Here is a 25,088-nt window from a genome sequence, read left to right on the forward strand (position 1 = left end):
CTTTGGTTTATACATTAAAATTCTTATCTATTGGTATTTTTCTAATTTTATATTTTATTTATTGTTATTCATAAACTAAGCTTCATTCTGAATGTCTTGTAGATGCTTTCTTTCCTCTGAATATTGTGTTTATTCTGAAAATGTATAAGGTTAGATACTTGGATAAAAGCTTCTCATAATAGACTATAAATTTTCCAGACAGAAATCTTGGTAAACAGTGGCTTATGGTACTTAATATTTAATGAGGTTTATTAAATGAGTCTATGATAACTGAATATGTTACCACGGAACTTATGCTTTAGTGCCTTGTAACGTATTTGTGGTATAGAAAGGGCCCTTAACTTCTCTGAGTTGTAGGACTTTTCTATGAGACCATATTAACTAACTTCACTTTCTAAAATTTTAAGATACTTGCAAGCATTTCAAGGGTACAAAAGTCCACAAAATTCATGAATATCTGACCAAATAAAAAACACTTCTGTAGAGTTCTTTTCTACTAAACCCCAAATAAATTTACTTTGCAAATTTACAAAATAAGTTTGCTTCTCATATTTTGGCATGTTACGCAAATAAGATGCTTTATAAAATGTGACCATAAATTTAGATACTTAGCTTTTAATCCTTGTGTAACTATTCATATGCCCAGAATGTCCTTGAAGGTTTAGTCATTGTTTGCATTAACTTTATACCTTGTAGATTACAAGAGAGTTTCATGCAAAATACTCTCTCCATGCATCTCAGTAAGCTGAGCTTTCTGGTGTGGTTGTTTTACTTCTTTGTCTAAAGATAAAACTGATTGCCATTCTGTTTTCCAATGAGGAAACTGTTTCTTCGCTTTCCATCTGCCAGGAAGTAGTGTGCTGTTTTGCTACATTATGCAAGTTCATGCTACTTAATTTTTCTGGGAGTTTGATGGTTGGAATCTTGAATTATCACTTATCATAATTTTTTTTTTCCTAAGAAATAATCTGGATGAGATCGGTACATCCAGGTTCATTTGTTTGTGCCTCTGCTCTTTAACCCTATGATTTGGACTGTAAGCCTATAAGTGGTCACTTGAGGTGTATTTTGGTTTTATTTTGTTTTGTTCTTGGTTTACCAGAACTTCATTTGTCAATGCAGGTACAGAGTTAAGAAATCCAATGATAGTTTGGGAATATTTATTGTTCTTGAGTTTCAGCCACTCATTTGATATATATATATTAAAGCAATGATTTTATTCAAAGCACTGTGATAAGTTTTTAAGATGCAAATAGTATCGGCCTTAAGCAGACTATACACCATTTCTTTAACTTTCAGACTAATTATGATGGAAATGCTATTATAACACTCATCAAATAAATGTTTCAGACACATATAGAGTATAAATATTGGGAAATTTTAGATACTTTAAGTATCTAAGTAATACTTCTTATAAGTTTTTTTGAGTATTAACTGAAATAGATGCCTAGTTATTGAATTGAAATATTTTTGCTATAGTTTGAGTTTCTGAAATGTCCCTCAAAGGATTCTGTGTTAAAGGCTTGGTCTCTGACCCATGGTGCTTTTGAGAGGTGGTGGGACCTTTAAGACTTGAGGCTTAGTAGGAGATTCCAGATCATTGCAGGTGTCCTTGAAGAGGATATCCAGACCCCTGCCCTTTCCTATCTTTCTTTGTTCACTTTCAGCAATAAAGCTGAAAACATAATGCATTGCTTCACTACATGACCAAAAACAAGTAGGCCAACAGACCATGGACTGAAACCTCCAAAACCTTGAGCATTCTTGTTAAATTGATTGTCTTAGGTATTTTGTAACAGTAACTGAAAGCTGACTAACATTTACCCAGATAGTTAGTATAAAATATGTTTTTAAAAGATTTATGGAGTTCTTTCTAGTAGCCTTCAAGAGAATGAGCTTTGATCAAGAAGTCAAAAATTTGAAGAGAAACTGTGGATTTTTATTTTTTCATATACCAACCTTAATTTATTTTAAATAAACTTTACCAAAATATAGCTCAAATGCATTAAAATAGATGCATTTTAATAGTTTAATAACATTTAACAAATTTATATATCCATTAAACCCCCACTCCAAAACAGACAACCTTTCAATCATCTTGGAAAATTCCTTTCTGTCTTTGTCTTTAATCTTTTCTGCACCTTAAAAAAGTCACTGCTCTGATATTATCATTTAGACATGAGGTGACCCCCAAAATCTCCTGGTGTGAGACAAGGCAAGAGTGTTCAGAGATAAGATGATTAGTTTATGGGAGATGTAACTTAATCAGTGGATGGAGTCACTGATAAAGATAAGGAAGTGGTAACTATAGACAGGTAGAATATGGCTGGAGGAGATCGGTTACTGGGGATGTGCCTCTGCCTCTGCGGTTTATGTTTTGTCCCTGGCAAGTGGTCTCTGTTTCCAGGTTGCATTGTTCTGAGCTACTTTCTTCCACCAGGCTCTTTTGCCATGATGTTCTGCCTCATCTTGGGCCTTGGGCCAAGAGCTACTGGCCAACCATGAGCCAAAAGTAACTTTTCCTCTTCTAAATTATTCTTGTCAGGTCTTTTGGTCACAACAACGAAAAAGATAATTAAACATCTGGTTTTATCATTATACATTAGTTTTTTTTTTATTTTAAGATGTTATTAAAGTGGGGCGATAAGTATGCTTTTATATTTGATTTCTTTGGTTTTGCATATTTTTAGTTTATCTATGTAGTTAATGTATGCAATAATAATGTGGTCTTTGTTAAGTAGGATTTGATGATATAAAAATATCATAAATTATAAATTCACATGTTTATGGATATTTAGATCATTTGTATCATTGATTTCTCTGAGTATTTAAATATAAATATTTCTGGGAGCATGGGTTATCAACTTTGATTTGTAGTACATAAAACATAGAGATTTATTATTTAAAAAACAATATGATTTCTGAAATGATTATGTTATTAGGCTTCTGAATAATTGGATATGTGCCTAATTGTACATTTTACTAATGCACTGCTTTGGAAAAATGTGTAAACCTTATTTTCTTCATAAGAAGTTCAAACTTCTTTAGTTATTAAGAAGAATCAACCAGATAATATAAATGGAATCGCTTTGTGAATTTAAGCTTAATAGAAATAGAAGATGATAATATCATCTATAATGTGTGTATTTCAGAAATAAATTGCCTATCAAATAAAATTAAATAATGCAAGCTTTTTTAAAGGAGAAATTGAATAATTGTAAAATACAGAAATAGTTTTCAACAGAAAAAGTAATCTCTTCACTGACATTGTCAACTAAATTGCTTATTAAGTTAACATAATGTAGACAGCTTTGGTTAACTACAAAAAGAAACACTTATGTAGTAGCTAGAGATCCAGTTGTAGGGCAGTACATAAAATGATATTTTCTTTCTGTCTTTCTTCAAATTATAATTGGAGAACAAAATTTCTCCTCATAACTATTTCAGAGACAACAATTTTATCTGTGTTCCACTGTGGGTAGGGGATCTTTAAAGATCATTCCTCTTTTTATTTGAAAGAGCTTTTCCTCCTTCCTTTCATTTACTATTCTGCTCCAGTTACAATTTTTGTGTGAAAACAAAAAGAATATAAATCAACAACAGTTTTATCATGCTCATTGATCTTGTTTGCTGAACAGAGATGGACATCACATCTCTAATCTATGATGTAGCATTAGCTGTGATGACTAGAAAACAAGAACACAGGCTCCTAATATCATTTAGAGGATCATTTGATCACCTGACTACTACCTGCTGTAGTGACTCAAAGGGTACACTTAAGCATGGCTTCTCCATGTGGTTTGGGATTCTTTCAATATGCTGCTTTTGTTCCAAAATATAGTATACTGAAAGCTAGCTTTCCAAGAACAAGGTAGTAGTTGACTTAGATTCATAAATTTTTTGATGTCTCTTTCACTGCATTTTGCTCATTACAAGGGAAGTCATAAGTCAGTATGAGTTTGCTATTATTGCTATAACAAATTATTACTAATAATGGCTTACAGTAATGCAAATTTATGAACTCTCAAGTTCTGTAAGTCAGAAGATCTTGGTTTCACAATCTGGAGGAAACTCTGTTTCCAAACTCTATCTGTTTGCTGACAGAATTCAAGTCCTTGCAATTGTAGGGTTGAAAACCCATTTTCTTTGGAGATTGTCATCTAGGAACCTCTCAGCTTCTTAAAGCTACATTAATTGCTTGTCATATTGCCCTTCCCTCTTTAAAAGCAACATAGCCTGGCATTTTCTTATGCTTTGAATTTCTTTGACCTCTTCAACTGTATCTCTTCTGCCACTTACTGGAAAAAATGGTTTTTAAGGGCTCTCATAATCAGATTGGGCCTACATGGATAGACTCTGTCCTTTATACTCTCTAATCTTATATCGTCATAATCCCTTTTCTCCTTTAACAACATATTCACAGGATCTAAGCATTAGGGTGTGGAAATCTTTGGGAAGAGATTCATTCTGCCTATCATGTAAGAGAAAAAAGACTACTCATCTGGGTGGGAAATGACAAAGACAAATTTCAGGAGAATATGTTGAGTGATGCTATAGCCATTTTTAGAAAACAGTCTACTACACTGTATTAGTCTGTTTGTTGTTACAATAACAAAAATTCCTAAGGCTACTATTCATAAAGAAAAGAGATTAGTTAAGTTCACAGACCTGGAAGTTCTGGAGTGTAGCACCTGCTGGGCTCTATTGAGGGCCTTCGAGCTATACCACATCATGGTAGATGGCATCATGGTGAGAGTGTGTGCAATTGAGAGAGAGATTACATTGCATAACAGAAAAACAGAGAGATTCAGGGTCCAGGATTGCCAATTTTGTAACTGGCTCTCATGAAAACTAACTGGAGTCCCAGGAGAACTACATTAATCCCTTCTGAAGGCAGCACTCCTAAAAACCCAGTCACCATCCACAAGGCCCCATCTCTTAAAAGTTAAATTGCTTCAAAACTACCACACTGGTGAAAAAGTTTCCAGCACACAAACCTTTGAGGAACACATTCAAACCATATCCACACCCTTGCATTGATCCCCTTAGCTTTTTTTCTCTGTATCATTCCCCCTAATTGGAAACCAGTATTAGAATACTAGTAGAAATAGCAAAATTGTAAAATGGACTTTACACTTTTCATTAAGAAAATCATGTGGATGTATAGGAGAAACACCAAGCACGTTTCTTTTGTTAGTTATTGTTTTGTTTGTTTCCCATCTTTTTTAAAAATATTTTTTTTATTTATAGATGGACACAATACCTTATTTATTTGTTTATTTTTATGTGGTGCTGGAGATCAAACCCAGTACCTCACTTGTGCTAAGCAAGCACTCTACCACTGAGCTACAACCCTGACCTTATTTCCCATCTTTAGATGGAGGAGACACATGGTAGATACAACTGTGTTTCCCAGGTCTCCTCTCAAAGAATTTGTAGCCCAGCTGTAATGTGATTAGCAGCCTGTCTACAAATATCAGCAACTTCAAGTTCTGCTTTGCTACAGGAAGCCACGTCTTCTGATATCAGTCCTTTCCTGGGGTAGCTGCCTATGGTGACTGAATGCAATGGATGCATAAAGACCTAGTCACTTTGGCTCAATGTGGCATACCAAAGTGGATAGTGGTTGCTGCAGAGATCTCTGCTGGTTTTGATCAAACTGTGGCTCTATCACACTTTGATTTGCTCTCCTGCTGCACCAGGAGCTGCTTCTTGAGCACATATAGAGAAGTAGGTGCCAGTGTTGTGAACTGAAATGGATGTGATAAATAGGAAGATGCACCACCTGATGTCCTCCCAAGAAAGCTTGCTGTGGGGAGTGTCATTAGCAGACAGCATCCAGTGTCAGCTACTTTAGATTTTATCTTAGCCACAGCAAACTGCTTCCCCCCACATCTAATGACTAAGCAAGGCAGGGGGATAAAGGCCCAGCCATCTAGCCACCAAACACTGGCTCCTTTTATCAGCCGGGGGTTGGTGAACCTATCTGTTTACTATCATCATTGATTAAGGGAGTATGGAAAATGCACATGTGGATCACCTAGATTCTCTCCAGTGTTTCATGGAGACAGTTTGCCAAAGTGCTGGGTCCCTAACACAATTTGTTTTCTTTCTCTTCAATCTTACTTTCCCTCCCTTACCCTCTCTAATGAACAACTTGCCCACTAAACATTGTGCCTTTGTTCTCTTCTGAAGAAACCAATCTGTGACATCAAATTTAGAAATGAGTAAAGAAATGCAAAAGGGCAAGTGTCCTGTAATCTTTGCCTTCAGAATCCATGTAAAAGACAAAGAATTAGTTTGGCATGGTGGCACATGCCTGTAATCCCAGCATCTCAGGAGGCTGAGGCACACAAGGATCATAGGTTCAAAGCCAGCCTCAGCAAAAGTGAGATGCTAAGCAACTCAGAGAGATCCTCTCTCTAAATAAAATACAAAATAGGGCTGGGGATGTGGCTCAGTGGTCAAGTGTTCCTGACTTCAATCCTTGGTTCTCCCCCCCCCCCGATAAAAAAAGATACAGAATTATGTGAACTTCTTGCACATAAAGAATATGCAATAAGACAGCAATAAAACAGATACATACATGCGTGCATATGCACACACATATATATATGGATTAAATCACTCATATATATGTATTTTTCTACTTCTAGTAGTATGCTCATTTTTCTAAGTGAATTGTTTTTATTTTCAATATTTTGTCCGGACTTTATGAGGTACAATTTAATTTCAGAATAACTTGCTTTTTACAGGAATATGGTCATGCTTTTCAACTAGTATGTACATCCCTGGAACCACCAACACAATCAAGTGGTCAATCTATTCACCTCACTCCCAACTTCTGGCAACCACTGAGTCAGGTTTTTGTTTTGTACTCTGTAGCCATTTTTTAACTCTCTAAGTTTCCTTCTTTCTTTTAAGGCTTTATCCCTTTACACAATCATGCCTACTATTTTAGGCTGGCTCTGATTTAGTGGCATCAGAGCAACCCTCAGGAAATGGCTCGTTGGCATGTTCTGAAACATCTATATTCACCTGAGGAAAGTTTTCACTGCCGCATGACATGATGTGTTAATCCAGCTTCCACATTGCCTAGCTCTGGGGCTTTACCTTCTGCCTTTTCCAATCAGTCAAGCTAGCTCCCTCCTTCTTCAAGTTCATTGCTTTAAGGTCCTCGAATGTTCCCCACTTGAACTGAGTAATCACAGAGAGGCTCCAAGACTCGTGAACTCAAATGAATTTATGTTTCAACTCTACTACCTCAGAGTATATCAACTACCTTCTCCCTATAAGTTTTAGATTTAAATGACTTACTGCTTCATTACATTCTAAGTTCATTTAATGAGAATACCTTCTCTATTAGAACCTACATGAAAAATTAAGGATAAAAAAGTAGGATTTTTTTTTTGGACAATAGATATTAATCTTAATTTCAGTCCTCATCAAGCTTCACCAAAATGATAAAAAATATTCCTCAGAGTAATTTCCCTGCAATATTATTCTTCATCAGCATTTCATCCTTTGTTAAGGCATCAGAATTATCTTTCTTCTGGTGAAACTCTTCCAGAGAAAGTGAAGGATTAGAAATCAAAAGCTAAAAGGTATTTCATGGTGTATCTATGCCTTTTTTTTTTTTTTTTGGTCCATACACTGGAATGCTTTTCAGCTGTATATAGAAGGAAATTTAGTTAATGGTAACAACATGAATGAACCTAAAGAATATTATGTTAGGTGAATAATCCTGGCACAGAAAGACAAAGACCACCTGCTCTCACTCCTATGTGCAATCTAAACAGGCTGATCTCTCAAAAATAGAAAGTAGACCAGTAGTCACCACAGGCTGGGGGGGGTTGGGAGGTGTTACTCCAAAAGTACAAGACTACACTTCAGAAGATTAAGTTCCAAGTATCTACTGTAAACCATGGTGACTACAACTAAAGACCATATATTGTACTCTTGAGGAATGCTAGGAGAGTAGATGTTAAGTGTTTGCAATATAAAATGACAACTATGTGGAGTGACACATACACTACTTAGCTAGATTTAACAGTTCCACAGTGTGTATGCCCTTCAAGGCATCATGTTGTACATGTTAAATCTGTCAACTGAGAATAAATAAATTCAGGAAAAAAAAAACAGTGAAGGCTAAATAGAAACCACATATTAGAAGCTGGTGAGGCATTTAAAGTATTATGCACATTTATTTAAAGTAGTGCCTCTGTTCCCAACTCAGCAAAATGCAATAGCTATTCTTCTGGGAAACACTTAGAAGAAAGAAGTATAGAGACATGTTTGCTTTTCTGCTTTGGCAACACTTTGTAGTTCTTAGGACATTTTCCAATCTAGCCAGTGTTGTAACAGGAGAGGATAATTCTGATATTAAAGAAGCCGGGTGGTTTTTGTGCCTTTCCATGGTCTGAGTAAAGAGATTAAAGTATGTAGTACTATTTGCCTTATCAAGTTACGACATCCTCCATTGAAAGTTTCCTCATGAGAATCCACGGAGAGCAACTACAAAGTCTATAATGCAGGATTGGATAAAACTATCTCCTATTTCTTAGGGGAAAAATTGAGTTTTTTGTGTCATTGTTCCTGTTGAAAATAATAAACAGCTCATAAAACAATTAGTTCTCAATCCCAGTTAATTTAATTAAAATGATTATACCTAATAATTATTATTTTAATTTCCTATCTTACAAATATAATTAGCTATAATCAAGGGTTTTGATTTATTATTCACTTTACAGATGGAAATATTGCAATATTAATGACAAATTTCCAAATAAATCTATCCCTATGTCTTTTTCTAACACTTCTTGAGAATTATCTTATGAATACCATTTTATAGGAACAAAAACAAAACACTTAATGATAATGATAGATGTTCCTTACAAGTTAAAACTTGAATTGGATTATTATCTAGTCATGGAGGTAGAAATCTTTGATTTCAATGACATTTTAAGACACTTCTCTAGTGATTTTAGGTATTACCTTCTTCCACACTTTTTATTAGCCAGGTCCATATATAATCTCAATAATGGAATAAACGATTTAACGATGCCCATTTTCATTACTCTTATTCAATATAGTATTGGTCAGGGAAATAAGAAAAGAGAAAGAAACATGGCATCCAAACAGGAAATGAGGAAGTCAAATTTTCACTAATTAGTTATGACATGAATATATATATATATATACACACATACACACACACACACACACACACACACACACACACAAACCTAGACTCTACACCAAAACCTTTAGAACTTTAAAAACAAATTGAGTAAAATTTCAGGATACAAAAATCAACATACAAAAATCAGTAGCTTTTTTATACACAATAATAGAATTGTTGAGAAAGAAATCAAAACACCAATTACATCCACCATAATAAATAGACAATCAAATAAATAAATAAAGCAGGAATAAATTTAACAAAAATAGTGAATGATCTCTGTAATGAAAATGACAAAATATTGAAAAAAGCAATTGAAGAGAACACAAAAAATATTTGAAAGACAGTTCACCCATATATGTGGATTAGAAGAATTAATGTTGTTATACACAAAGTGATCTACACACTTAATATGATTCTTATCAAAATAATAATTATATGTTTTACAGAAATAGAACAAATATTTCTAAAATTTGTATAGCACCCTGAGTCCCCAAGTTGCCAAAACAGTCTTGAAAAAAAAAGTTGGAGTTATTATAATACTTTATTTAAAAATATACTACAAACTATAAATAACACAACCAACATGGCGCTGGTATAAAAATAGACATATGTAGACTTATGGAACAGAAGATAAATTCAGAATTAACCTCACATATATAGAGCCAACCAATATTAAACAACACATTCTTTGGAATGAGGAAATATTCTTCAATAAATGGTGACAAGAAAAATGGAGATTTATATCCAAAGAAAGTAACTAGTCCCCTTTCTTACACTGTTTTTAAAAAACAACAGTCAAAATAGGTCCAAGAATTAAATATAAGACTCAAACTAATAAACTATAGAAGAAAATATTGAGAAAACACTCCAGGACCTAAATTTGGATAAAGGTATTTTTAGATTTGACCCCAAATCACAGTCAACAAAAGCAAAAATTGACCCATAGGGGCACATTAAACTACAAAGTTTCTGTGGCTGCAAAGGAAATAATCAAGAGACTTAAAAGACAACAGAATTGGAAAATATTTGCTAACTATTCAACCTATATGAGATTATATCTAGAATATGTAAAGAACTCAAACAACCCAGGATAGCAAAAAAATGACATACACACACACACACACACACACATACACACACAAATACACACACAATGAAATATTCTGTCATTTGCATCATCATGGATGGAACTGGAAAACAGGTTAAGTGAAATAAATCAGAGAAAGACAAATGCCACATGCCCTTGCTCACCAGTAAAAGCTAAAAAAAAATATCACCTCAAAGAAATAAGAAAATAAAAAATGAAAACAGTGGTACAAGAGCCTACAAAGGGTGTGAAAGAGTAAAGATGGAAAGAGGATGGTTATCAGGTACAGGGGTGCAGTTGGATAGGAGGGACAACTTTTAATGTTCTATAGCATGGAATATCTATGACTAACAATTAAGTATTTCAAAATATCTAGCATAGAGGCTTTTGAATATCTCCAACACAAAGAAAGGATAAATTTTTGAGGTGATAGATGTATCAGTTACCCTGATCTGATCATTACCCTTTATATATGTGTAATAAAATATCACAATGTACCTTATAAATATGTGAAATTATAATACCAATATATATATATATATATATATATATATATATATATATATATATATAAAATATATAAAATATCATTCTCTGGTCTATCTTCCCTGAAAGTATGTCATAAGATAATCATTCCAGAGGTACTTTGCCCTATACACAAGAGGAAGGAGTATTTTACAGAGAGACCAAAAAGAATCTAGTAAAACAGACCTTTCTTGAATGCCTCCTCAGTACATCACTATTAGATCACATCTTTTTTTTTTTTTAATCTAGTCAAGGTTTTTCTCCACAATTATTTATTTATTTCATCAGATTTAATAACAAAACAGTTTTCTCTGGGTCTTTGGGTTATCATTTCTAAAAACTCTTGCATCATGTAAAACTTTGATTAAGTGAATCTGTTTTTCTTTCCTTCTGCTAACCTGCCTTGTTATAGGAATGTCAGCACGATCCCAGGAATGGATGAGGAAAACATTATCTATTGAGACACAAAGACAATTTTTGTGGTGCTATGAGATCGGGGCAAGACGTTACACTTCTATTCCTTTTTTTTTTTTTTTTTTTTCTGAAAGAAAACTAAACCTGTATCTTTGAAAGCTTTTTCAGGTGATACTAGCAGTCAAGCATAATTACTAACTGACACAATGATCCTACCCTACCTATTTATAGAATTTAAATAATAATGTGTCTCCAACGTAAGACACCTCTGGGAGATGGGTACCATTCGCTATTACTTATTATAAATTTTTCTTATTTATTTTAAACTTGGACTATTCTAATTAACTGAGATATATGTTCACCCTACTTGTAAAGCTGTATGTGATCTAGCTGCTTTACCTCTTGCCATCTCTCCCATGCTCAAGACACATCATTGACTACCTTAATTTCTTAGACCATACCAAAGTCTTGAGTCTATGCTATCCAACTCTCCATTCTAGTTTGTTTCCCTCATTCCCTAGATATGTAATCATTCAGATCTCAACTCAAATAGCATTTTCTTAGGGATCCAGACTAGGATAGTTCTTCCTGTTATAAACCAAGCGTTTTAATCAGCTTTTTCATTGCTGTGACTAAAAGAGGATTCATCTGAGCAGAGGATTCATCACTGTTGTACAGAAATGCATTTGATTTATGGGTGTTGATTTTATATCCTAAAACTTTGCTGAAATCACTTACTAGTTCTAGAAGTTTTCTGGTGGAATTTTTCAGATCCTCTAAGTATAGAATCATATCATCTGCAAATGGTGATAGTTTGAGTTCTTCTTTTCCTATTCATATCCCTTTAATTTCTTTCATCTGTCTAATTGCTCTGGCTAGAATTTCAATGACAATGTTAAATAGAAGTGGTGAAAGAGGGCATCCCTGACTTGTTCTAGTTTATAGAGAGATTGCTTTCAATTTTTCTCCATTTAGAATGATGTCCTTGGGCTTAGCATAGATAGCTTTTAAAATATTGAGATATGTTCCTATTATCCCTAGTTTTTCTAGTGTTTTGAACTTGAAGGGGTGCTGTATTTTGTCAGATGCTTTTTCTGCATCTATTGAGATGATCATATGATTCTTAGCTTTAAGTGTATTGATGTAATGAGTTACATTTATTGTTTTTGTATTTTGAACCAAATTTACATGCCTGGGATGAAACCCACTTGATCATGGTGCGCTACCTTTTTGATGTTTTTGTATTCGATTTGCTGGAATTTTATAAGTAATTTTTGCATCTATGTTCATTAGAGATATTGGTCTGAAGTTTTCTTTCCTTGATGTGTCTTTGTCTGAAAGGGAAATTAGGAAAAATACCCAATTTACAATACCCCCCCCAAAAAAAAAACTGGGAATTAACAAAAGAGGTGAAAGATCTCTAAAATGAAAACTGCAGCATGCTAAAGAAAGAAATTAAAGAAGACCTTAGAAGATGGAAAGATCTACCTTGTTATTGGACATGCAGAATTAATATTGTGAAAACGATTATACTCCTAAAAGCACTATACAGATTTAATGCAATTCCAATCAAAATCCCATTGATATTCTTCAGAAATAGAAAAAGCAATCACGAAATTCATCTAGAAAATAAGAGACCCAGAATAGCTAAAGCAATCCTTAGCAAGAAGAGTGAAGCAGGTGGCACCACAATACCACAGCTTAAAGTATACTACAAAGCAATAGTAACAAAAATGGCATGGTATTGGCATCAAAACATATTTTTAGACCAATGTTCCAGAATAGAGGACATAGAGACAAACTCACATAAATACAGTTATCTCATACTAGACAAAGACATCAAAAACATATATTGGGGAAAAGATAGCCTCTTCAATAAATGGTGCTGAGAAAATTGGAAATCCATATGCAGGAAAATGAAATTTAGCCCATGTCTCTCACCATGCACAAAACTCAATTCAAAATGGATCAAGGACTTAGGAATTAGACCAGAGATACTGAGTCCAATAGAAGAAAAATTAGGCCCAAATCTTCATCATGTTGGATTAGGCCCCAACTTCCTTAAAAATAATCCTAAAGTGCAAGAAATAAAATTAAGACTCAATAAATGGGATGGATTCAAACTGAAAAGTTTCTTTTCAGCCAAAGAAAGAATCAGTGAGGTGAACAGAAAGCCTATAGAATAGGAGCAAATTTTTACCACATGCACATCAGATAGAGCCCCAATCTCCAGGATATATCAAGAATGCAAAAAAGTTCACACCAAAAAAACAAATAATCCAATCAGTAAATGGGCTAAGGAACTGAACAGACATTCCTCAGAAGAAGATATACTATTAATCAACAAATACATGAAAAAAATGTTCAACATCTCTAATAATTAGAAAAATGCAATTCAAAACTACTCTAAGATTTCATCTCACCTCAGTCAGAATGGTAGTTGTTAAGAATATAAGCAACAATAAGTTTTGGCAAGGATGTGGGGGGGAGAAAGCATACTCTTACATTGCTAGTTGGACTGCAAATCAGTGCAACCAATCTGGAAAGCAGTATGGAGATTCCTTAGAAAACTTGGAATGGAACCACCAATTGACCTAGCTACCCCACTCCTCTGTTTATACCCAAAGGACCTAAAAACAGCATACTACAGTGATGCAACCACATCAATGTTTATAGCAGCACAATTCACAGTAGCTAAATTGTGGAACCAACCCAGATGCCCTTCAGTAGATGAATGGATAGGGAAACTTTGGTACATATACACAATGGAATATTACTCAGCATTAAAAGAGAAAAAATTGTGGCATTTGCAGGTAAATGGATGGAGTGGGAGAATATCATGCTAATTGAAGTCAATCCCCAAAACCCAAAGGCAAAATGTATTCTCTTGATATGTGAATGCTGATCCATAATGGTTGTAGGAGGAACATGGGAAGAATAGAGAAACTTTGTATAGGGCAAAGGTGAGGGAGGAGAAGGGAGGGGTCAAGGGGGTAGGAAAACTGATGGAATGAGATGGACATCACTACCCTAGGTACATATACGGAGACACGAATGATGTGACTTTACTTTGTGTACAACCAGAGAAATGAAAAATTGTGCTCCATTTGTGTACTAAGAATTAAAATGCATTCTGCTATTATGTATAACAAATTAGTACAAATTAAATTAATTAGTTAATTAATTAATTATTTTTTTAAAAAAGTCTTGACCAGAACAATTGTAGAGAAGGAAAAGTTTATTTGAGGGCTCACTTTTTCAGAGGTCTCAGTCCATGGATAGCTGTCTCCATTCCTCGGGGATCCAGGTGAAGCAAACATCAAGACAGAAAAGTATATTAGAGACAGCTCACATATGATCAGTAAGCAGAGAAAAAGGCTCCACTTTCAGCTGCAAAATATATGACCCAAAGCCATACCCCCAATAACCCCCTCCTCCAGTCATACCCCAGGTGCCTCCAGTTGCCCCTCAATTACTCCTGTCAGGTGATCAATTCACTGATTGGGTTAAGGCTCTCATAACCCAATCATTTCTTCTATGAACGCTCTCAAAGCTCTCAAATCATCTCACATATGAGCTTTTTGGAGACATCTTACATTCAACCATAACACAAAATATCTTACCTTTATAGTGTTTATGGCACTTTTTATATCTAATTATAATTTTGATTAAAATCTTCCTTCTATCTAGATGGTAGATTTATGAAGGCACTGATAGTGTCTATCATTGTTTTTATCATCAGTAATTAACACAGGGTCTGACACAGAATATTACCTGTATCATGAATGAATAAGTAAACAATGTTTAAAGAATGATGTGTAGCATGTATTGACTATAATAACTTAGTACAATGTCTCATATTTTCCCTATATTATTGAATTAGCCCATGTTTTATCATGTGTATCCATGTCTCCTTGCCTTCTCCATTCTGTCTTCTATTTGGTGGTAAGAGATGAAGATGAAAAACTCAAAGAGTACCTCATTTTTGGCTCCTAGTAACCAGGTAGATGCCAGATGCTGAGAGGGATTGACCTAAATTTTGAAGGTAAATAGAATCTGATAAAAACTACAGCAAGAAATATGAAAATAACTGTATCTCACACACATATTTATAATAAAATTGAAGTGGAATTTACTAAGCAGATCAGTTAAATGCACAAACCTAAAAAGTGTGTGTGTGTGTGTTTTTTTTTTTTTTTCATTAAAATTATACGGCCCCACAGTTTTGGACTGAGTTCTATATTAGGTCCCAACAGAAAAAACCAAAATGGAGCCACTTGTGCTTAGTACCATGTAATCAAATTGGAATTTTAAGGAAGCTAGAAAATCCCCAAACAGTCCAGTTTGTGTGTGTGTGTGTGTGTGTGTGTGTTTTAATTTTAAAAGAAGAGATTCACAGCCACTAGCCAGAAAAGGCCCTGTCAACCTGAATTGGCATGATAAGGAAGTCCTCTCTGCTTTAATCCTTACAAGGAAAGTAACCTAAAGCAAACTGACATATTAACCAACCTGCTTTTCTATTATTATTCTCCTTTTTCCTGCTCAAGCTGCCTTACAAAAACCAACTGTTCTTCCTGCTTATCATAGGTTCTTCTATTTTTAGACAGGTTGCTGCCAGATTAATAAATTGCTAACAAGAGACAATTAGACCTATGAAGTAAATTTGTTGACATTTTGCTTTTTAACAGTTTTACTTAGTGAAATTCTGTATAATTAAGACTTTATTTCTCTCCCATGTGGAATTTATAATAGTTCACTAAATTATAAATTAAATGTGTTTATTGTGTATATATATGTATATGTATGTATGTGTGTGTGTGTATATATATATATAAACTTTCTTCATTTCTGTTTGTATTCTTCTTCTTTTTTTATTGGTTGTTCAAAACATTACAAAGCTCATGACATATCATCTTCCATACATTTGATTCAAGTGGGTTATGAACTCCCATTTTTTACCCCAAATACAAGTTGCAGAATCACATTGGTTACACATCCACATTTTTACATAATACCATATTAATGACTATTGTATTCTGCTACCTTTCCTATCCCCTACTATCTCCCCTCCCCTTCCCTCTCATCTTCCCTCTCTACCCCATCTGCTGTTGTTTAATTCTCTCCCTTGTTTTTTTTTCCCCTTTCCCCTCACAAACTCTTATATGTAATTTTGTGTAACAATGAGGGTCTCCTTCCATTTCCATAGTTTCCCTTCTCTCTCCCTTTCTCTCCCCCCACTCGTCTCTGTTTAATGTTAATCTTTTCCTCATGCTCTTCTTCCCTGTTCTGATCTTAGTTGCTCTCTTTATATCAAAGAAGACATTTGGCATTTGTTTTTTAAGGATTGGCTAGCTTCACTTAGCATAATCTGCTCCAATGCCATCCATTTCCCTGCAAAATCCATGATTTTGTCATTTTTTAGTGCTGCATAATACTCCATTATGTATAAATGCCACAGTTTTTTAATCCATTCATCTATTGAAGGGCATCTAGGTTGATTCCAAAGTCTAGCTATTGTGAATTGTGCTGCTATGGCAGCCATTATGAAGTCAAGCAACAATAAGTGCTGGCGAGGATGTGGGGAAAAGGGTACACTTGTACATTGCTGGTGGAACTGCAAATTGGTGCGGCCAATATGGAAAGCAGTATGGAGATTCCTAGGAAAGCTGGGAATGGAACCACCATTTGACCCAGCTATCGCCCTTCTCGGTCTATTCCCTGAGGACCTTAAAAGAGCATACTATAGGGATACTGCCACATCAATGTTTGTATTCTTCTTAAGTGCCTCTAACTTAATTTGTTTATCTTTCTATCTGACCAGACAATTATCTCTGGTAAACTTTCTCTATGTTAACTAAGCAGTTAGAGATTCTTATCAACTTGTCCAGTGTTTTTCATGTTTCTATTATACAAGGTTTTTCACCCCTTCCTATAAATTTTTATCTTCTAACTTTAATTCTGTATTTTACTTTTCTTTTTATTCAAGCCTCTGTTTATTTCTTGGTTCGACCACTTAAATTCCTTTCTACCTGTACTACAGCTTTCACATTCTTTTCTCCTTTTCTCCACTGATCCACTAGTCCATTTTCACTTCCTGCTTAGCAGGAGCAGCTGTTTACCTAATGAGAGGATCACAATGTATTTATTTATTTAATTTATTTTTTGACGGAGTGGGTACCAGGGATTGAACTCAGGGGCACTTAACTACTGAGCCACATCCCCAGCCCTATTTTGTATTTTATTTAGAGACAGGGTCTCACTGAGTTGCTTAGTGCCTCACCCTTGCTGAGGCTGGTTTTGAACTCGTGATCCTCCTTCCTCAGCCTCCCGGTCATTGGGATTATAGGCATGTGCCACCCATGCATAACCACAATATATTTCTTTTTATTTATTTATTTGTTTGTTTGTTTGTTTATTATGTGGTGCTGAGGATTGAACCCAGTGCCTCACACATGCGAGGCAAATGGTCTACCACTGAGCTATGGCCCTAGCCCCACAGTATATTTCTTAATGATGTATTTTGCTCACTTCATTTTCCAAACACAATTCCTAATGTCGCTTTGGGTCATAGACTGTTTAGCCATTTGTTGCAGCTTATCTCTTGGATTCCAGTGGATAAAATAAATTATAAAAGATTATCAAGGAAAATAATTATATTAAAATACATTAAAATATTTGAAATTACCCTAGAGTAGTGTATCTCTTTTCCTATTATAGAGAATAATCTAGCAATGGATCTAATAATCACTATATTTCAAATAGTTTAGGGTCATAAAAATATTAAAATATTTGACTATATCTTCAATCATTTAAATTTAACGTGAACAAATCAGTGATTCCAATAGTGTCAAAGTTATAGGAACTTCTCTGGTTTGTTGGTTTAAAAACAATGCTTACTTTAGTTGGAGGTTAGTAAAAACACCAACCCAAGAATTCTATGGATCCCATGTTAATAATTCTTGCCTTAAAACATAATCCAGAGCAAGTAGTCATACAAAGAATGCATTCATTCCATAAATATTTATTGTACTTGATATTATTCTGAGGACTGAAGTCTATGACCACCAGTTCTTGAGAAATTTGTGTTCTGGTGGAGATAGACATGTAAACAAAGCATAAAACTAGATATTAAAACTAGGTTATTATATGCTATAAATATTAAAAATTCTGTTAGTGACAAGTAAAAGAATTATGGAGTAGTAGAGAATGTTAAATAGGTAACTGTATTATATATTCAGGCTTGCCTTTTAAGCCAGAAACTTTGGCAACATCATAGGGAACGACGTTATTGGGAGACTAATGATGATAATAACAATGATAATTATGGTGACGACGTCTGTGTTTATATAGGGAGGATAAGCTTGAACATGTTACTGAAGGAGAATAAGGAGCCAAGGGAATTTTCAAGATTTCCCTTGGATTGCTGTCTGAAGAGTGATGCTGCTTGTCAAAATTTAGGCATGTTAGAAATTTTGGTTGCATGGAAAACTTACGCATTCCTTTTTATAATTGGAAATTTGAGGCATTAGGTGGAAATGTCCAGCAGGCAATTGAAATAAGACAAAGCAACGAGGACCCTGTGTGGGAGCCTCTGATATGCGTGTAATTTTAATAACTAGATAGGATGAGTTTGCCAAGTAAAGCAGATAGGGAGAAAATGAAAGACACTCAAGGGTGGAACCACGGAATTGATTAGCCTTTAAGGAGTGGCAGAGGAGGACAAACCCCTTAAAAAGGGAACTCAGGGCTTTGGGAGGAAATAGAGATTGATGCCTCGGAAGACAGGGAAGAGTTTTGCTTTGGCCCTTCCCTGCTGATGCTGCTGTGCCCCATTCATCCTCACCCAGTGTTCACACTTCCAACTGTAAAAGGCTTAATATTGTGCCTCTTTACAATGAAATTACCAATTCTTGAAGAAAATAACAAAAATTCAACTCACAATCCTATATCCTATTTCCTAAAGATATGACATACAAGAATAAAATACTAGTATTTAATTTGCAGAAGATAAGCTATGGTATGCAGATTTTCCTTGTTCTCTTACTGTATGATGTTTTGCCAGTGTGTCTTACCTCCTCTGGTCAACAGCAAGCTTTTGCACATTTGTGATCTAATACTTTCCCCTTTCCAATGCTGTTTAATCACAAAATTATGATTCTTTATTATTTGTTGTCCACATTGACAACTAATCATAATATTAATGCCATAAACACTTTTTTTTTTCTAAATATTGCATTTTTCCCTTACTCGGATGCTGAATAAACCTCTTTCATAATGGGAGACATTAATTTTCTCCTGTGCTTTCAGAAGTAGGTGTTATAGGGACTTCCTACATGTTTATTTTTACAAGGAGGTTAATATCAACATAAATCAGATTGATATTTTGAAAAACAAAATTAAAAAAAGTTTACTTCCTAGCTTTGTTGAGTTTTAAAATTTCCCTGCGACATTTTAAGGATTTTTAGAATATTTAAATAAAGTAGACATTTATCTTTTGGGATCTATAAATCTCCTTTGAAACATTTAGCATAAAATTTCTTGATGTCCCTTACTTTTCTAATCTTTATACTAATTTTTAATTTTTCACCTTTTTGTCTTAGTATCTTATTTATAGAGTTTAGGCATTTTATTAGAACTTTTATGTTTCCAAAATGTGATAAAGTTGCATATAAAGTTGTGTGTACACTAAAAATGTATATAACTTCAAGTTATGAAAACATGAACAACAACTGAACTACCTAGATCAAGGCAAATGATGAATTCCATAGAAATTTCTCATTTGCTGTTTTCCACTCTTGAGCCCCTGCTTTCCCAACCTTTAAATAGTTGCTTCCCTGTTTTGCTTTATATTTCTATAACCCCAAAATAAATTCCTAAGCAATATAATTCAGCTTGTGCTATTTGATAACTTTACATAAATTAAATCCTGCAGTATGTATATTTTCTTTGCTTAACATTGCATTAACAATGTCCCCACTGATGTTGCAGGTCTTTTCACTTTTTTATCTTATTTATTCCATTATATGAATGAATCAAAATGTACTAATCTACTTCATTATTGATGAAATTTTAGTCAACTTCTAAAATGTTACTATTAACAGTTATAGTTCAATTTCCAAGTGCATGTATGCACTAGATACCCATTATTTTCTGGTTAAATACATTGGAATGGGCTTTGCATTTTTACCTTAGTGGATTATGTTAGGCCTTATTTTCCTCCAAAGCCTGTTTACATTGTACCAATTGGTACAGTCAGACGGATCCTTCAGCATCTGTCTACTAGAGGTGAATTCTTTCACTTTTTGTTTTGTTTAAATATATTTATTTTAGGTGTGTTTGAAGGAGATTATTTCAGATAGAAAGTGGTTAGTCCAGCACATTGAAAAATCAAATCAAGAATCAATAAATGAGATGGTATTAAACTAAAAACCTTCTTCACTTTAAAAAAAATAATTAAGAATATGAAGAGAGAGCCTACAGAATGGGAGAAAATCTTTATCACCTATACCTCAGTACAGCATTAATCTCCTGGTTATACAAAGAACTCAAAAATATTAATGCCAAAAAAAAAATCACCCAATCAATAATAGAATACTCTGGAGAAGCAGTGGGCAAAGGAACTGAACAAATACTTCAAAGAAGAAGAAATATGAATGGTCACAAATATATGAAAAACTTTTCAATATCTCTAGCAATTAAAGAAATGCAAATTAAAAATTCACTAAGATTCCATCTCAGTCCAGTTAGAATGGCAATTACAATGAGTACAAGTAACAGTAACTGTTGGTGAGGATGTGGGGATATAGGTACTCTCATACATTGCTGGTGGGATTGCAAATTGGTGCAACTACTATGGAAAAAACTATGGAGAGTCTTCAGAAAACTTGGAATGGAACCACCATTGACCCAGTTATCCTACTCTTTGGTTTATACCCAAAGGACTTAAAATCAACATACTACAGTGACACAGCTACATCAATGTTTATAGCAGCTCAATTCACAATAGTGAAGCTATGAAACCAACCTAGTGCCTTTCAACAGATGAATGGTTAAAGAAAAGGCAGTGTGTATATATATATATATATATATATATATATATATATATATATATACACACACACACACACACACACACACACACATATACACACAATAGAATATTACTCAGCCTTAAAGAAGAATGAAATTATGGAATTTGCAGGAAAATGGAAGAAACTGGAGACTATCATGCTAAGTGAAATAAGCTAGTCACCAAAAACAAAAGGCCAAATGTTCTCTCTGATATGTGGATGATAACCCACAACAAGTGAGGGTGGAGAGGGGAAGAATAGAAGCTTATTGGATTAGACAAAGGGACATGAAGGGAAGGGAGGGGGAATGGGAATGGGAAGGACAGTAGAATTAATCAGACATAACTTGCCTAGCCTTGTATTTGAACACACAACCAGGGATACTCCGCATCATGTACAACCACAAGAATAAGATCTCAATTAGAATAAGTTATACTCTGTGTATGTATAGTATGCCAAAATACATTCTACTGTCATGAATATCTAATAAGAACAAGTAAAATAATTTTTTAAAGAAGAAAATCATTACAGTCTTTTGACTTATTTTTTGACCATTGAGTGGATAGCTCTCAGTCTGCTGTTGTTAGCTAGTCCCTGAGTTATAATGTACTTAAGAAAAAAGGGATATATTTTGTCTAACTTAAAAAATTGTTTCATGTGGAAATTATGGTCTAATATACATAGAATGCATTACCTGAAACTAAGTACCTATTCTTTTCAGTAAAACAGGCATGCACTCACAAAATATACACACCCATCATTTTCCTTTACTTTAATGTAAATAGAAATTGAAATCTACAGCCCAAATATTGTCTTCTTTCTTATCATTGAAACAAATAGCAAATTCTTCACATGTTACTATGAGTTAGAAAGGACAGATATGTCTATTACCATTTTGTAGATGAGAAAGGAACAGGACATAAAGCTAAAGTTGCTTCTTCAGAGTATTCTATTAAAAGATGATTTTGGAACTAGAGTTCAGACTTCCTGAACTTTAGTCTTGAATTTTATTATACCTTGTGGAGAATAGACTGTAGAAGACAAACATTTTAGAATTTTGTTACTCAATACATAATTATTACATTTTTCCTTAAAGAATGAGAATATGAAAATATTATTTCCTAATACTTAACTAGACCAAGTCCCTCCCACTAGCTACGAAGATTAATGTTTCGTAGTTTGATGGGAATTCCCCTGAGGAATTTGAATTTCATAAACTAACTCTACTTGCTAACTTTTGCCAAACTTGACTTAGTCATTATTATATATGTCTAGCTACAAGTTTTATTAGCCTGTATCTCATCAGGATTGTATTCTAAGAAATGTGAACATGAGAAACAGAACATTAAGAGTATGGTTTTAACAAAAGGTGCTATAAGTAGGTGCTTTCTCTGAAAATTTACATCATCTATCTCTTGCAACTGATTGACACAAACTGACAACTTTATGAATATTTCTACTGGAAAGTCTAATTCAACTGGAATATTGTGAATTAGGGAAACTGAATTTTCAGAGTAATTTTTTAATTTATTTATATTGCATCAAATTTTCATGGAAAGCTATATTTTTATTTTATAAAATAAACAAATCTGAACTCCTGAGTGTCAACATAAATCACTTTATAAATGTCTAATAACATCTAGTATTATATTCAAGGTAGTCTAAGTGGATTTTTATAGCTGAGGCTCTGTTAATATATACTTATTTTCCAATAAAAGTTCTTCAATAAAAACTCATGTGAAGACTGTAATAAAGCACTACATTGAAAACCTATTGAATTGAAATGCTTTTGAAACACTATTCCTATTTCTATAAGTCTGGGAAAATTCTAAATCAGCAATACTTATAACAATTCATGTTTTCCTGTATCATATGGACATATTCATTTTTAGAAATGTAATATATGATATTGATTGTTCTTCTTTTGAGAAACCCTAACATATAAAAACAATTTTAAGAAAACATTTGTGAAACATGCTTCCATAAATTCTGCAGAGAAATCCATTTAACAAAAATACAAAAACAAAATATGTTAAAATAAAAGTACATTTATATATTTTCATGTAGTTAACTCCTTTTTTTGTTTGTTTTTGATACCAGGGATTGAACCCAAGGGAATGCAACCACTCAGCAGCCACATCCCTGGCACTTAAAAGATTTTTATTTTGAAACAGGGTCTCACTAGGATGCTTAGAGCCTCACTTAATTTGTAGAGGCTGGCCTTGAAATTGTGACCCTCCTGACTCAGCCTCCTGAACTTTTGGGATTACAGGTGTGCAATACCACATTGATTGTAATTAGCTACTTAACATGGTATGAAGAAAAACTTTTCTGTTATGTTTTTTTGTTTGTTTGCACCAGGGATCTATCCCAGGGAAGCATTACCACTAAGCTATGACTCCAGCCCCCTTTTATCTATCTATCTATTTATCTATCTATCTATGTATTTATTTATATTTTTGAGACAAGTTCTTGATAAACTGCTTAGGGCCATGCTAAGTTGCTGAGGCTGGCCTCAAACTTGAGAGCCTCCTTCCTCAGCCTCCCAAGTTGCTGAGATTACAGGTATGCCCTACCATACCTGGCTAGAAATTACTTTTAAGGGAAGGTAAATCATACATTTAAAGTCTTACTTTATATATCAATAAGAAACTAGGCAAATAATTTATGTAAAGTATTATGTAGTAATAATAATTGTGAAATGATATTCTGAAATAATATTCAAGTAACGGGTACCACATTGCCAACCAAATTACTACTAGGAATCACCTGCCCATTATTTTAACACAAATCAATGTGTTTCCAATGCAATAATGCTACAACTATTACTCTTTTCCTGTAAAATACTTAATTTTTATAGAAGTTTTAAGTTCATATCAAAATTAAGGGGAAGGTATAGAAATTTCCCATCCACTCTTTCCTGTATATATGTATAGCCTCTCCAATTGTCAACATCTCCACCTGAGTGGTCCAATTATCGTCACTAATGAACCTACATTGACACATCGCACTCACCTGAAGTCCACATTTTACACTAGGGTTCTCTCTTGGTGTTGTACTTTCTATTGGTTTGGAAAAATAGATAATAAAATGTATCCATCATTACAGCATCATACAGAGTATTTTCAATGTCATAAAAGTTCTCTGTGCTCCACCTTTATCCTTCACTTCCATCTTCCTCCAATCCCTGACAAGTACTTGTGTTTTTACTGTTTCCATAGTTTTGACTTTTCCAGAATATCATATAGTTGGAATCAGGTAGTATTACGTGTTTTGGGGTCGGCTTTTCTCACTCAATAATCTAGACCTTTTTAAAAAAATTTGATATTGTAATAAATCTTTATTAATGTTTAAATTTTGAATTGCTCACAATTTTTTTTTTGTATTTTCAATTACCTTTGCTCTTCCTGATTGTTTACAGGTTTATTGAATATCTATTATTGACTGTTCTGTTTCGGGGGTCTAATGTTAAACAATATAAGATGCCTTTGCTATTGGATTTACATTCTAATCAAGGAACGGAAAAGTTCACTAGTTAATACAAAAATAAATCACTGCTAAGATAAAAAAAAGTCAATCAGATAGAAATTGAGGGTTCAAGGATAAAAGGTAGGGAGGAGAGAGTTCGAATGAGATGAATAGAGGAGCAACTAGCTCACCTTCATGCATGGGTTTTGTTTGATCTGTGTCTTTTCTCTGCCAAAAGGGAGAGAGGCTGTGACGTGGAGGAGCCAAGGCAGTCTGAGCTTGAAGTCTCTAGACTACTTTCAAACTTGTATGTTTAGGAGAATCAGATGTTGACCTCAGC

Source organism: Marmota flaviventris, chromosome 3 (genome assembly GCF_047511675.1).
Source record: "Marmota flaviventris isolate mMarFla1 chromosome 3, mMarFla1.hap1, whole genome shotgun sequence".
NCBI classification, from domain to species: domain Eukaryota; kingdom Metazoa; phylum Chordata; class Mammalia; order Rodentia; family Sciuridae; genus Marmota; species Marmota flaviventris.